At 54.6% G+C, this 15,921-nt stretch overlaps 1 protein-coding gene across 1 annotated transcript in view; it reads left to right on the forward strand.

The window, feature by feature from the left end:
- NCOR2 (nuclear receptor corepressor 2) overlaps positions 1 to 15,921 on the forward strand; it is a 191,896-nt gene that overhangs the window by 1,031 nt on the left and 174,944 nt on the right.

A 15,921-nucleotide genomic window follows, 5' to 3' on the forward strand; every position in this document is an offset into this window, starting at 1 on the left:
GGCACTGGCAGAGTTTGGGGTGTCAGGGAGAGGGAAGGCAGTCCAGGTGGGGGTCAGTGGGGTGGGCACAGGCTTGTTTTTTGTTTGTTTGTTTTTGTTTTGTTTTTTTGGCCACGTGGTGTGGCTTGTGGAATCTTAGTTCCCCGACCAGGGATCAAACCCGGGCCCCAGCAGTGAAAGTGCCATGGAATTCCCAGCACAGGCTTGGAGGAGGGGATTCAGGAAAAGCAGTGGAAACACATCTGGAGGGCATGTGGGGTGCCTAGCCCCTGTCCGTGCCCGTGAGGAAGGGGCTCGTCAGTGGATGCAGCTGCTGGGGCGCAGGCACTGGCCCCCCGCAAATGACAGCTTGACCCCTTCCTGGCTCTGTGTCACCGAGCACTGTTCAGCTGCTGGGGCTCGGGACGTGGGGCGTGGGCTGCTGCGAGCACCAGTGCTTAGTATGTAGGAAGCGCTCACTCAGCGCTCCCAGCATCTTTCTTTACCTCTTACCGACTGAGCTGTTCTTCTAGGGCTGGGAAGGGTTGGCAGCCAGGCCTGGCCCCAAGGAAGGCCAGAGGAGGGTCTGAGGAGCCCCCAGCCCAACCCTTGGCGTCCACGATGGGGTCAAGATCTGGCACTCTCTGCTTAGCACTTCTGACTGTGGTTCCCTCATCAGGGCCACACCAGTGCGGTAGGGACTGGAGGGCAGTGTCCTGGGAGGGACGGTGGGGGGCGGTGGTTACCTGTGCAACCCCATTTTGCAGAGGGGCAAACTGAGGCTGAGAGATAGGAAGGGGCCTCCCTGAGGCTGCAGCGCCGAGAAGCAGGTTAGGGGCGGGTTTCAGTCCTTGTCTGTGACACCCAGCCGTGGACTGGCGTCCTGGGTCTCTGGGGTGGTTCTGCAGTGGGCGGGCCTCCTGCAGACCTGGGTGCAAATCCCAGGGAGCTGAGACACTTCTGTGCCTTGGCTTCCTCATCTGTCAAATGGTTGTCCTCCAAGGATTGCTGAGGGCACTACTGGGCACGTCCTGGCTCAGGACTGGCTGCTATTGGGAGATTTTAATTTTCTTCATTCACTGAACGATTCTTTCTAAAGCATCTACTGTGTGCTGGGCCCTTTTCTGGGTGCTGGAGATAGAGCTGGGAATAAGCTGGACAAGAATCCCGTCCTCCCTGGGTGAGGCAGACAGTTCACAAGTCAGATATGTAGTGTGCCCTTCGGTGGGTAGCACTGGGGTGAAGAACCAGCAGAGAGGGGGTTTGGGGAGTGTGTGGGTGACCTGGGGGGTTGCAGCTTCAAATGGGGGGGTCAGGGTGGGCCTCCCTGAGAAGGTGGCATTTGAGCAAAGACCTGCAGGAGGAGGCAAGGGAGCCTGCAGTTCTCTGGAGGAAGGGTTTCCCAGGCAGAGGGAACAGCCCATGCAAAGGCCCTGAGGCTGTGTGGAATGGGCCTCCTGGATTGCAGGAGTCTGTATGAGTCAGGCCTTGCTCCTTTGTTCCTGAGCCTTTGGGGGCCCCCAGTAGGCAGGAGGGAGGGACAGCCTTGGAGGTTGCCTGCTTCCTGAGCCAGGCCCTGGGCCCCACAGAGATGGGTTTTATCTTGGAACATGGGGGACACCGGTGGTGGTCCCCGCTAAGTGATCAGCCCAGCCGGGTTTTCTACCTGGCGTTCTCGGTGCCTTGGAAGTTGGAAGGAAGGCGGCCTTGCCTGGGGTGATCTTCCCTCCTTCTCCTCTGCCTCTCGGTCCTCCATCCATCTGCACCGCAGACCTAATGGAGAGCCTTCCTCCTGTGGCTGAGTTATCCGCTTGTCACTCCAGTGGCCCACCCGAGGACGATAAAAGGGCTTTTTGTCTGCAAGCACTTAGTTTCCTCCTCTGGGGCGATCCATCACGTCTGAGGGAGGCCGAGGCAGACAGATGGGGGAGGGGGCGGAGGGGGTCCCTCCCCCTGCCGAGGAATCCAGTGCTCTGAGGAGAGCCCCCTGGCAGGACCCAAGAGGCTCCTCAGCCCAGAGACAAGGCCTGTCTGGGGACAGGCAGGGGCGTCTGGCAGCAGGGCCACCGGGGGGCATGGAGGCCGGGCAGATGCTTTGGGTTCCCCTCCTGAAGGCAGAGGCACAATATGGACCCCACATGGGATGCCTTTTGAGACCCTCCTCATCTTGGGGGGGTGGCTGGGCTGGGTCTGGTGGGCCCGGAGTCAGGGGCAGGGGAGCAGGCGCTTCTGAGAAAGAACCACAGTAAGAAGCAGAAGGGGAGACGTGTGCGGGTCGAGGAGGACAGAAGTCCTGGGTGATCATGTGACAGCAGCAAACACTTCAACACTGCACTGTCCTTATGCCCATTCTACAGATGAGGAAACGGAGGCACAGGGAGGTGATGTGACGTCCCCTGTGTGCAAGTGGCAGAGGGAGCCCAGCTCCAGAATCTTTTGTGAGGGTGGCGGTCCTGGGAGGAGGTGGCGTGTAGGCTTTGACCCTGCGGTGGTAGAGGTGGTGGAGGGGAGCGCTGGGTATCCTGGGTATCCTGGCTGTGTGAGTGCGGGGCACCGTGGGAAAGTGGGGTTTGCCCCAGCCTTGAACCTCTCCCAGCGTGGTGCCTGGTAGCGAAGAGAGGAGTGGGGAGGGGTTGGGGGTGGGTGGAGGCTGAAGGTGGAACTGAATCACACCTCTCTGTCTGCCCCACCTGGGCAGTGGGGCGGCGAGCTCTGCCCCTAGTTGGGGGGACACTGGGCCCTTCGTTGGGTGGGGGAGGGTAACGTATGGGTGGTTCTCTCTCCTTCCAGCTCAAGATGCTCAGCCCTGGGCAAGCTGTCCTTCCCCCTCCTTCCTCCCACTTCCCCTCCTCCCTGCATCCCCCACCTCTCCCTCCTCCTTCTTTTTCCTTCCCCTCCCCGCAGCCCCCCTCCTTCTCCCCACAGGCCACCCTCAAATGACAGCAATTAATGGTGCCTCTGATGGCGGGCTGGGAGGACGAGGCTGACAGTTGAGCGCGTCTGTCTGCGCCTGGCCCTCTAATCGGGCCCGGGGGACGCCCCTCCTGCCATGGCTGCCAGGCGCTGCCTACCTGCTCCATCACTCCCAGGGCAGCAGGAGCCGCCTTCAGACAGGCACATGGGAGCTGGCACAGAACGCCTCAGTCCCTGAAGCCCCCTCCCTGCCGTCCTTTTCCTGTTGTCTTTTTTCTTACGTAAATGAGTGGGCTCTGGGGTGACCCTGTCCTGCCCCAGTTGGTGTATATGTGATGGCCTGGCCGCCAGGACGCCCCTTCTCCATCAGGATGTCGTCTCTGCCGGCCAGCTCCTGTCCCCAAGTGACCTCTAGGGCATACTGTCCCGCCCTCAGGGCCAGCTCCTCTCCACAGGGCCCTCATCCTTTTGTGTCCGCTCTCCTGGGAGGAGTGATTTGGGTGGAGTCGAGGAGACTTGTCCTGTCCTGGACAGCAGGCATCAGTTAAATGCTGGAACCCTGGCAGTCTGGACCCTTCAGAGGTGGAGGCAGCTACCCAGGCTGGGAGTCTTGTGGCCGGGGGCTTATGTGTGGTGGGGGGACAAGAATCCTGGCCGGCCCTGTCCACACTGCGCCTGGAGCTTGCCCGTCCATCATTTAGCAGCAGCAGTAACGAGGCCCCTGCTGTATGCCAGGGCCTGCAGCAGGTGCGTTTACCTCGGTTCCTTTTAGTGTGCAATAACTCTCCAAGGATCATGCTATTTATAACCCTGCTTTTGTAGATGACAGGCAGAGAGGCAAAGTGATTTGCCCTAAATGACCCAGGAAGGAAGGGATAAATCTGGGATTCAGTCCTTACCTGACTTGTCCAGGGCTCATAAATCAGGGGCTTTGGGGGAACTTGAGGGGCAGTGAAGGAACCAGCAGACCTGACCTGGGCATGGGGATTGGAGTTAGTGGTGTTAATAATATATGTATATATTCTTCTGTTACAGTTAAAAAAAAAAAAAGCCTATTGAGATGTAATTAACCTGTAATAAGATACACCCATTTTAAGGGTTCAGCTCCATGAGTTTTGACAAATATAAACATTCATATAACCACCACCATCAGGTTGTAGAGCGTCTCCATCACCCCCAAAAGAATCTCCACCCACCCTGCACCAGAAGCAACCACTGATCTGCTGTCATAGAGGTTATAGAATCTTCTAGGTTTTCATAATAAAATTATCATAAAGTATGTACTTTTTGGTGTTTGGGTTCTTTCACTCTGCATGAAGTTTTTGAGATTCACTTGTCATCGTGTGCATATATGATTCCATTTGTTTATCAGTTCATGGGTTGATGGACCCTTAGGTTGCTTCTAGTTCTTGGCTATTAATGAATGAAGCTAGAAAGTCTTTAAACCGCTTTGCTTTTTCTTGCCTTATTGCATTGGCTGAGGCCACAGGGTAGCAATAACTGGCAGCAGCTGGGGGTTTTAGGGTTAGCTAGCTTGTGAGTGTTCTTAATAATCCCATTTGACAGTTGAGGAAGAGTCAGGTGACTTATCGAAGGTCATTTGGCGAGAGCTGGGTGCTTTCTCCTTCTCCAAGCTGGGAAGTACCAGCCCCACTGGGTGCACCGCTGTGCTTGCTGGTCCAGAGGGTCACGTCAGGAATTGGTGACAGGGTGGCGGTGCCTAGAATCACCCTTCTTCCCCCTGGCTTTCCTCTGCTGGAGAGATGAAGGTGTAAAGGATGTTTTGCACCTTCCACCTTCCAGGTTGGCACTGAGCACTGTTGAGTGAATGTCAGGCTTTGCGTCTCGGTCACGGAGGTCTTCTGGGGAGCTATTTTGGGGCGAGGCAGGAGCATGGGGAGTGGGGGTGGGGACAGAGGAGGGGGTCCCCTCCTCCCTCGCCCGAGGGGTGTTAGCCAAGATGACTTTTCAGAGAAGGAGGCCTGTAAATTAAATAAGCAATCCCGTAAATAAATAAGTAATGAAGTTAGTAGGGTGTCTAATTACATCACATTCATAATTATGGATGGATGCCTGCCCGATAATTGTACTTGTTTTTAATCTTCAGCTCTGACATGTATCTCTTTCTGTCTGATAGGAATCCCTGCCCCCAGCTGGAGGGAGGAGGGAGGCGCTGCCTTTCTGGGCTCCCAGTGAGAGCTGGGTGGTGGTGGTCGCCCAGACACCAGGGATCCCGGTGGACTTGTCTTTATCCTGCAGTTGGGTTTCTAAACCTTTTGAAATTGCAGCAAATGACAGCAATAACAATAACAGGGTTTATCATAGTAACTATGTTGCACTTTACCTGTTATAGTTTATATAATCTTCCAACCCCCCTGTGAAGTAGGGATTGTTGTCATTCCTACTTTACAGATGAAGAAACTGAGGAGCAAAGAGCTTAAGTGACTTGCCTGAGGTCACACAACCAGTGAGTTTCGAACCCAGTCTGTCTGCCCCAGAGCCCGCATCCTTCCAGGTCTTCTGACTTAGCCTCCAGGTCCTCTTGTGTGGGTTACCTGGAGTGCTGTCTCTGCTGAGCGTGTGCCCTTTGAGGGAGATGCTAACTTAGGGTGGCTCAAGGCACCCAGAGGCTTAAATGCTGAAAAAGATCAGCTCATTCCTTCCAGGACTGCCGTAAATCCAAACAGAAACCATTCTGAACCATGAAATAAAATTTTGTTTCATTTAATGACAAAGCAAAAGCCCATTTGCAGAAATTAAAATAGCCTCTTTCTAGATCTTCTCTTTCTTTTTTTGTGGCTTTGATTTGCTGTCTCTTTGGACACTCGTTTTCCTGCCTGTGATAATGATCGTTAGACCCATTTTCCAGATGAGGAAACTGAGGCTCAATGAGGTGGAGGGACTTGAGTGAGGTCACACAGCAGGTGGGTGCTGGGGCCGGCATTCTAACCAGCTCTTACCACCTGGTTTGGGGCCACATCAGGTCCCTGGCATGGAGGGGTCTGCCTCTCCTGTCCGAGAAGTGAAGGGCCTGTGCACGCCAAAGGCTAGCTTCGCTGGGGTCCTTGCTGTGCTGGGTGGCCAGGAGACCAGCTGCACCCATATCATTTAGGGGACAGAAAGGATGGCAGTGGCTGGAGGGGCAGTATTCTCACACGCCGTCTACGCAGACCCCAGACCCCCAGCCAAAGTCACTGCCTCTTTCACGGTGTGCCCTGTGTCTCAGACATCTGACCCTGTCAGGGGCAGTGGGGCCTGAGCCCTTGGGATGCCCTTGGGATGCCCAGGCCTCCACCAAGAGTTGCCCCACTGCAGACTGCAGTGAGGGAGCATGTTTCACTTTCTGGGGTGCCCGATGGGGCCTGCATTTTTGGGAGTCCAGCAGGGGCTGCAGCTTGGGCTGGTGTGGGGCATGTACACCCTTGTGCTGACTTCAGTCTCGTGGGGTTTGGGGGCTCTCCTGCCCCTCCCTGTAGCCTGGGACGGAGAGGGGAGTTGAGGACGGACTCACATGAGGAATTGTGTGTGTCCATGTTGCTCCTGAGGGTTGGAGCAATCCGGGGAGGCTGCCTGGAAGAGCTGGAACAAGCACGTTGAATGAATATTAACAAACATACCTTGTAGGAACTCCTGCGTAAAGCACTTCAAACAGGACCAGGCACAGAGCAAATACTGCATTTATTACCCAAGCCAACATTTCCTGACTTCTTGCTTGCCTTAGTGCTATGTGAGAGTTTGCCATTATCATTATTATTAACCCTATAATATCTAATGATTCCTGCACATTTACTTTATGCCAGGCTGTGTTCTAAATGTATCATATACATTCACTAATGTACTTCCTGAGGCAGCCCTACGAGGTAGGGGCTAGTATTATCATCCCCATTTTGTATGTAAGGATGCTGTGGGCACAGAGAGGTTAAGTGGCTTCTCCAAGGTCACACAGCTGGCAGCTGGCAGAACTGGGATTTGAACCCAGGAAGCTTGACTCCACAGCACCTGCTGTTGATTATGGGGTCTGTGCAGGCACCACCTGCAGCCCTCCCTGAGCCTGGAGCCAGAATGAATCCCTTGGCAGGGCTGCACCGGCGGTGGGCCAGACTCCCCGTGTAACATAGGGCCCTCAGGCATGCAACAGCTGCTCTGGGCTGGTCAGGACTGGTCAGGACATGAGGGTCTGCTTCCTGCCTCCTTGCAGCCAGCCTGGTGTCCCCATGGCCTCCTGGGAGTAGGGTGTGATACACAGCAAACAAGACACCAGGGCCTTGCCTTGTGGATCCCACAGACTGATGGGGAGATGGGCAGTACAATAAACAAGCATGCTACTGCAAGGCAGGGAAATGCTGGTCGTGGAATAACGCAGGGTGGGACGACTCTGCTTTCTGGGGGGCTCGTCTTAGGTAGACGAATCAAGGGTGGTCTCTGAGGAGGTGGCAGTTGAACTGAGACCTGGACCATAAGAAGGAACCAGACCTGTGCAAGGAAGAGGGATGAGCCAGCTAGGTGTGTGTGTGTGTGTGTGTGTGTGTGTGAACAGCATGTGCAAAGGCCCTGGGGTCATGATGTTTCAGGAATGTTGAGAGCCAGGGGCAGCAGGAGTAGTTCTCTGGATCTGAGGCTGTTCTATAGCCCTCAGTGGTTGGGTCCTTTACCACGTTTAAGGCAGAAATCAAGTTTAGTGGCTCTTGTTTCTCCCGTTTGTTCTTTTGCTGGTTGATTAATTTACATTTATTGGGCACTGGAATGTTCTGGATATTTGTAGGCCACTGGGGTCAGAGTGATGGAATTCAGGCATGGTTCGTGCCTTTGAGGAGTTTAGTGTCCAGAGGGAGAGGGTCAGTTAAGCAGTAAGGGTCATGTGGACAGAGTTCAGGCTGTATCACTGGAGCGTAACAAGTTTCGAATTTGCCTGTGGTCAGGACGGGCTTCTTTGGACAAGTATCAATTGAGGTGAGACCTGAGGGTGATTAGTTAGGGCTCCTGAGTTGTGGTGGAGACACATTCAGGTTTAGGCCACAAGGAGGAACTGATGGGAGCTCCTAATGGCAAAGTCCAGGGTAGGACAAGTTCAGGCATGGCTGGATCCAGGGGCTCAAAGCACACCTTGGAGAGCTGGCTCTGTCTCAGCTCTGCTTCCTTCTGTGTGGGCCTTCTTCTCAGGCAGGTTCATGCCACCAGCACGGCAAGCCAAGGGGGGGGGAGAGTCGCCTGCAACCCCAAGAATGGCACTCGTTTCTCTTTGCCATTTCCTTGCCAAGTGAGGCCTTCAGTGGTTGTTCAGCTATTTTTAACACTGGGGGTGGGGGGTGGCCAAGGTGAGGGAAAGGAGTGTCCCAAACTCAGGCGCAGTCTGAGGAAAAGGAATGAGGCAAAAGGGAGGGGTGGGGATTGTGGCTAACCGGCATGCTGGATATTCTGATTTTTTTCCAAGAGAAGCTGGAAATCTGGATTTTATAAGCAATGTCCTAATTTTTAAAAAAACATTATGTGTGCCAGAAAGAGCTTCCCTGTTGGCCACAGCTGGCTGCCATCATTCTGTGGCCTCTGTTCTTAGCTGTGACTTTCATCTCAAAATATTTTGTCCTCCGTGATCTGGGCAGACCGGTCCAGGGAATGTCACAGATGGTCCCAAGACTTGAGAATTCACGTTTAATGCCTCCAGAGAGATACCATTTCCAAAGGTGGAGGCCTGAGGCTGCAGGATTTCTCCCAGAGCCCTCCAGAGGAGCTCAGTGTGTTCTGAGAGATAGTAAACCCTAGTGGTTAGTGATGTAGATTTGGGCATCACAGCCCCCCGTGTTCAAATCCTGACTTTGCCACTACTAGCTGTGTGTCCTCGGGCAAGTCACTTCACCTCTCTGTTCCTTCGTTTCCCCATCTGTAAAATGGGGATGATAACACCCCGTAGGATTGTTGTGAGGCATCAAGGAGCACACAGGTGTGAAACCTGTTCTTCCCAGTGCCTGGCACATTGAGAGTGTGTGTCCCTGGTCTGGTGTAATTTGTTCTTCCTGGGTTGGGTTCCGGCATCTGGCTGGTGGTGGCCAGGAGCTTTTCTGGACACCTCCTCCTTCCTCTGCTGCCCAGGCGTGGGCTCCCCTGCCCCAGCCGTCGTTGCCAGTTGCTCTGTGCCCTTGGCTGCAGGATGGCACTGCAATTCGATGTGAGCAATTAGCCCTGCCTGCGGCCAGCTCACAGCTGCTGTGGGTGGGAGCGGCACCTTTTTAAAATAAAAAGAGGGACTTCCCTGGTGGTGCAGTGGTTAAGAACCCTCCTGCCAATGCAGGGAACATGGGTTCGAGCCCTGGTCTGGGAGGATCCCATGTGCCGCGGAGCAGCTAAGCCCGTGCGCCACAACTACTGAGCCTGCGCTCTAGAGCCTGTGAGCCACAACTGCTGAGCCCGCATGCCACAACTACTGAAGCCCGCGCACCTAGAGCCCGTGCTCCGCAACGAGAGAAGCCATCACGATGAGAAGCCCACGCCCCGCAGTGAAGAGTAGCCCCCGCTCGCCGCAACTAGAGAAAGCCTGCGCGCAGCCATAAATAAAAATGAATAAATAAAAAAAAACAGCACACAGGAAGCCAGCCCTAAGGGACAGTTCACTACCTTTAGCCACAACTGCCAAGGGGTTAACTGTGATGCTTTTGTGCCTGGAAGAAGTAATGAAGTGCAGTGCATTTGGTCTGGGGAAGTCTCCGTTCAGGGGCAAAGGCTCCCCATCAGGGAGGCCCCTTTCCTGCCAACTGCCTGTGAGTGGCTCATGGGTACGTCTTTCAGGGAAGGGGGTCTGGGTTCTTTGGGGTCTGTTCTTGTCTGGCTCAGCCCGGGGGCCAGCTGCAGGGGGCCCCCTGGGAGAGAGGATGGATGATTTCCTTAAGATGCTCAAGCATTTGCCCCTGCAGCTTCCAGCCTGGTCCCCTGGAATCAGTGTGGAAAGGAGAGGAGGAGATGAGGGATGTTTCCTGGCATTTGATGCTGCTGAATTGGGAGTCTTGATAGTGACAGTGGCTTGAGTTGTGGTCCCCCAAAGAAATATCCACTTGGAACGTGTGAATGTGACCTCATTTGGACAAAGGGTCTTTGCAGATGTGATCAAGTTAATGGTCTAAAATGAGATCATCCTAGATTCGGGTGGGCCCTAAATCTGATGACAAAAGTCCTTATAAAAGAAGACACACTGGGGAGCAGGCCATGTGAAGATAGAGGCAGAGAGGGGAGTGATGTGGCCACAAGCCAAGGAAGCCTGGTACCACCAGGAGCTGGAAGATGCAAGGAAGGATCCTCCCCAGGAGCCTTTGGGGGAAGCACAGCTCTGCGGACACCTTGATTTGGGGCAGCTGGCCTCCCGCACTGTGAAAGAACACCCTGCTCTTGCTTCAAGCTGTCCAGTCTGTAGTAATTTGTTTCAGCAGCCGTAGGAAACTAATGCAGTTGTGAATTTTATTTATTTATTTATTTTTTTGTTTTTGTTTTTGTGGGTTTCTTTTGCGGTACACGGGCCTCTCACCGTTGTGGCCTCTCCCGTTGTGGAGCACAGGCTCCGGATGCGCAGGCCCAGTGGCCATAACTCACGGGCCCAGCCGCTCTGCGGCATGTGGGATCTTCCCGGACCGGGAAACGAGCCTGCGTCCCCTGCATCGGCAGGCGGACTCTCAACCACTGCGCCACCAGGGAAGCCCTGAATTTTATTTTTATCACATGTAAAGATCTGTTTGTGGACTCTGAAGACCTACACGATCCTTGTAGGCTGACCTTCCCTGCCGTGCTGTGCCAGCACCTGGCTGCTCCTGGAAACTCACCAAGTGCGACGCAGCCTTACCTGAGGGCCTTTGCCCTGGCTGTTTCCTCGGCTCGGATACTATTCTCTGAGAAGTTTCCACACCTGTCTCTCTTACTCCACCCAGGCCACTGTCGAGCCGTCACCACCTCAGAAACCACCAGTCCATAGCTGCTGTCACTTCTTGAATTTCATCACATCTTTATCTGTGGCTGAATTCCTCACGTTTCCCCAGGTTACCCCCATGAGGGCAGGGATCTTCGTCTTGTTCCTGCTTATTCTTTGTGCCCAATGCCTATCGCTGGCACTCCATAAATGTTTGCTGAATGCCTGATGTCTCCAGGCCTGAGGTCAGGGACTCTTAAAGGTAGACACAGCTTTCAGAAGATCAGTAAACTGGACTGGAATGGTGTCCATTCAACCAAACCACCGTTTTATTTATTTTGAATTGAGGCGAAATTCACATCACGTAAAATTAACCATTTGAAAGTGTACAGTTCATTGGGTTTTTTTAGTATGTAAACAATGTTGGGACTTCCCTGGTGGCGCAGTGGTTAAGAATCCACCTGCCAACGCAGGGGACACGGGTTCGATCCGTGGTCTGGGAAGATTGCATGTGCGCCACAACTACTGAGCCCGCATGCTGCAACTACTGAAGCCTGCGCGCCTAGAGCCCGTGCTCCGCAACAAGAGAAGCCACTGCAGTGTGAAGCCTGTGCACAGCAACGAAGACCCAACACAGCCATAAATAAATAAATAAATAAATAAATAAATAAATAAAGGGAAAGCCCGTGCACAGCAACGAAGACCCAACACAGCCACAAATAAATAAATAAATAAATAAATAAATAAATAAAGGGAAAGCCCGTGCACAGCAACGAAGACCCAACACAGCCATAAATAAATAAATAAATAATCAAACAAACACACATTGTACAGGGACTTCCCTGGTGGTCCAGTGGTTAAGACTGCGCTTCCACTGCAGGGGGCACGGGTTCAATCCCTGGTCAGGGGACTAAGATCCTGCATGCCACGCGCATGGTGCAACCAAAAAAACCCAAAAAAAACAAAAACAAAAAAACCAATGCTGTAAACCAACTCCTCTGTCTACTTCTAAAACATCTCCATCACCCCAAAAGGGGACTCTGAACCCAACGGCACTCACTGCCCATCCTGTCTCCTCGCAGCCCCTGGCAGCCACCAGCTGGCTTTGTCTCTCTGGACTTGCCTGTTCCGGACATTTCATATAAATGGGATCATACAAAATGTGACCTTTTGTGTCTGGCCTCTTGCACTTGCCATTGATGTTTTTGAGGTTCATCCACGTGGTAGCATGAATCAGTACTTCATTCCTTTTTATGGCTGAAGAATCTCTCATTGTGTGGATGGACATCTACAAAATCATCTTGTAAGTGGCTTTTCAGATGAGGAAAGCTAGGCTGCCCAGGGAGGGGGTAGTCACCGCCCAAATCTGGGAGCACTGGGGTTCAGTAAAGGAGAGGAAGAGGTAAAAACACAGCTGGACGTTTCTAGCTCCTTCTCTCTTTCTCATCCCCCAGCCCCCACCCTGCTCCCAACCGTTTTTTTTAACTTAATTAATTAAATTTTGGCTGCGTTGGGTCTTGGTTGCTGCGCGCGGGCTTTCTCTAGTTGCAGTGAGCGGGGGCTACTGTTCGTTGCGGTGCGTGGGCTTCACAGGCTCTAGGCGCGTGGGCCTCAGTAGTTGCAGCACGCGGGCTCAGTAGTTGTGGCTCACGGGCTCTAGAGCGCAGGCTCAGTAGTTGTGGCACACGGGCTTAGTTGCTCCGGAGCATGTGGAATCTTCCCAGACCAGGGCTCGAACCTGTGTCCTCTGCACTGGCAGGCGGATTCTTAACCACTGCGCCACCAGGGAAGTCCCCCTGCTTCCAACCTTATCTCGGAGCCTGGCCGGGTCAGGAGGCAGCCACGTGGGGAGGGAGTGAGTGGGGATCCCTTCCACCTGGAGCTGGATGCTGAGTGGGAGCTGTGACTGTGGGTCTCCTCTGGTCCCTTGAGCCCCCCCAGAGATGTAGTTTCTTTTAACCCTGACAGAGACAACAGGCAGGTGTGCTCCATTTCAGAGCTGAGCAGACTGACGTCTGCAGGGGCTGGGGGTCTTACCCAGGGCCACTTGGTCTAGGGACCCCTCCTGCCTCTTTTTGGGGACCCCATGCTTCTGTGGCCCCCATCACAGTGTATCCTGTAACGTCTTCACTTATCTTTTCCACCGTCCAAAGCGTTGCCCGAAGACAGGTTCCTAGAAGTACACGTTGGTGAATCTTGGTTTTTTTCAGAGCACCGAGGGATACTCACCCTCAGAGGCTTGGGGGATGAGGCCTTCTTTTGCTAAGCAGACGACCACACACTAACTTATTCTGAATGTAAACTTGGTTTTGGTGACTGGCTCTGCCTAGAGTGGGCTGCCAGGGGCTGTTTCTGGTTTGCCATCTTCATAGAGTCACTCAGCAAACCATTTGCTACCCAGCTTCTTGGAGGAGAGAGACACAAAAAGTGACCCCGGAATGACACAGCCCAGCGTCAAACCTGCCCAAAGCATAAATAGCTCTGGTGGGGTTATGGATGTGTTACTCCTGGTTCCAGGGCCAGCCTCTGAGAAAGTCTGGGTGCAGGTCTGTGTCAAAAGAAACAGAAAAGAACAAAAGGAACCCGTGTGTTCTGAGCCTGCTGCTTTGGGCCCCGCCGCCTGCCCGTGTTTTGGTGGGGCCGGTTTGGCCCGTTCCTGAGCTTCATGGCCTCCTGGCAGTCAGGGTGAAAGTCGATGGGCGGAATCTTTGGTCTAAAAATATAGCTTTTGGTCGCTCACGTCTTTCTGTGCCTTGTTTTTCCCACCTATAAAAGAAGGCAGATCTGTAGAATTCTTCCACAATACTCTGGGAGAGGCTGGAGGATGAGCTGATGAAAGTCAGCACACGTGTGGCCTCCACGGAGGCCTCTTCACAGGTCACCTAGTGGCCATTCCAGTCCCCCGGCCAGTTCAGTGGCCAAGGACCTTTGTCACATACAAATGTGATCTGCCCCAAACACTCTATGAATCCCTGCTGACTATACCCAATGGCAGGGTTGATGCAAGCCAGATTTGCCTGGTTCAAACCTCAGCTCAGCCACTTTCCAGCTGTGTGACCTTGGGCAAGCCACTTGACCTCTCTGGGCCTGTTTCCTTCTTTGTATATTGGGTGCCCCTGCCTTTTGTTGTGCTGTCCTGAGGACAGATGGGTTAACACGTGAAGTGCTTACACAGCGCTGGGCACACAGTACATGTTACCGTTAACTGTCGTTGTCATTATTATTCTGGGGAGGGTCTCCAGTCCACGGAGTTCCGTGATTTGCCCAGAGTTCTCATGCTGTTCCTCCCCCACTCCTCTCCCATCGCTCCCTGACCTTGACTTCTAATGCTCTCCCCGCTTCACCACTGCACTCGGCCACACCATTTTTCTCTGTGCTTTTGCAACACACCGAACTCCATCCGGCCTCCAGACCTTTGCAGTTGCTGTGCCTTCCACCTGTGCTGCCCGTCCCCGCATCTGTATCCCGTGGGACCCCTCAGCATCGCTCAGGATGCCATCTCAGGCAGACAGCATTGGGCCCAACTCCTGGTTGCTGGGGGCAGGGGAGCGAGCCTGGAGATCCCTCTGGAGCTTCCCCTGACACCTCATCGCTGGTGCTTGGAGCGCTGGGGCAGCAGAGCAGAGCCTGCCCGGCTGCAGATGGGAAACTGACACCCAGAGAAGCTCAGACCTGTCTCTGAGTCACACAGCCAGTTGCAGCCAAAGTTCAGACCCCTGGCTGACCACCAAGCTGTCCATTTTGGACTGTGCATGCGTGCATGCGTGTGTGTGTGTTTGTGGCTCTTTTTTTACCCTCTGGGCCTGTCACTGTTACAACCCTGGTTCAGAATACCAATGTGAGGGGGTCATGTTTGCTTTTCCTGAGATGACAAGGGCAGAAATATATTAAAGACAGAGCCTGCCCAGTGGCCATGTCACCCTGGAGACTGGAGGGCCGGGAAGGGACAGGGGCAGCGGCTTGGGTACACGCCGGGTCCGGGCTGGGCCGGCCATGCTGCCCTCTGGGTGGACGGTCCGGCTGGGAGGAGACGGGTTAAGGAGGAGACGCTGGCCTGGAGCTCGCTTTCGCCTGCGAGCGGTGAACAGTGAGGTTTTTCTACCGAGCTATAAAAAGGCCTCCCCGTGTTTCAGCTCCCGGAGTGTCGGCTGGAAGCCCGCCAGGGTTACCATGGCGATGAGGAATTATTACTTACTGCCAAGGCTAGGAGAAAAAGCTCGTACTTTTGGCTTCCCAACGAGAGGAGTGGACTTATGTAATTCCCTGTGTTTATAGGCCCGGAGGGGCAGGAGGCAAACAGGGATCCTGGGGCCCAACGCTGCGCTTTCACCCTGCTGTGGGTCGGGTGGTCCCGTGGGTGGTCCCTGGGGGACCTCTGCCCACCCCGTCTAAGGGGGGCATCGGGCTGGGGGCCTGGGGGGCCGGGCCGGCTGCAGGGCCCCCCCCAGTCGGGGCGGGAGCCCGCAGTCTCGCGGGAAGGCGGCACGGCTGCTCGGCGGGGCCGCCCCTCTCCCGGGTCAGCCCTGGAGGAAGGATGGGTTTGAGGTTGGACGCGGCGTGTCCTCTGGAAGCCAGCAGAACAATGTGTGTGTGTGGACTCCGCTGACCCACTTGCTGGCACCTTCTACTTCTCTTTCTTTTTCTTTTCTTTTTGTTTTTTTCTGTTTTTGTGGGAGAGTTCCTTCAAGTTGTGTTTGGAGCTGACGTGAGCGAGAGGCCGGTCATGTGCTCGGGTAAGAGAAGTTTCCGGGCTTGGCAGTGGGCAGGGAGATGTGGTGTGACCCGGCCGCCCGGTGGGGGGAGAGGGGGCAGAGATTGGGGGCCACAGATCGCAGGAGGTCCGGGACCTGCGCCGGAGACCCCATTTGGTGGCCGACGGGCTTGTGCTCTGACGCCCCAGTTCTGCCCCGGCAGGTGGGCGATGGCTGGGGCACAGTGGTCCCTGACGCCTTATCAGAGTTGCTGAAGCCCCAGAAAGGGTGCTGGGCAGGCAGGGGGCCCGGGAGGATGGGAGTGATGCGTGGGGGGCACAGTGCTGCTTTCCTGGAGCCCCCGTACTGTGCGCGTCCCTGCGGGGGAGCGGGCAGGGCCAGGGATGTGGTGCTCCTGGCGTCTGTTCATCGGTGTTGGCCCCGGGGGGTGGG

The sequence above is a fragment of the Neophocaena asiaeorientalis genome, unplaced genomic scaffold (genome assembly GCF_003031525.2).
Source record: "Neophocaena asiaeorientalis asiaeorientalis breed wild unplaced genomic scaffold, Neophocaena_asiaeorientalis_V1.1 scaffold77, whole genome shotgun sequence".
Lineage (NCBI taxonomy): Eukaryota > Metazoa > Chordata > Mammalia > Artiodactyla > Phocoenidae > Neophocaena > Neophocaena asiaeorientalis.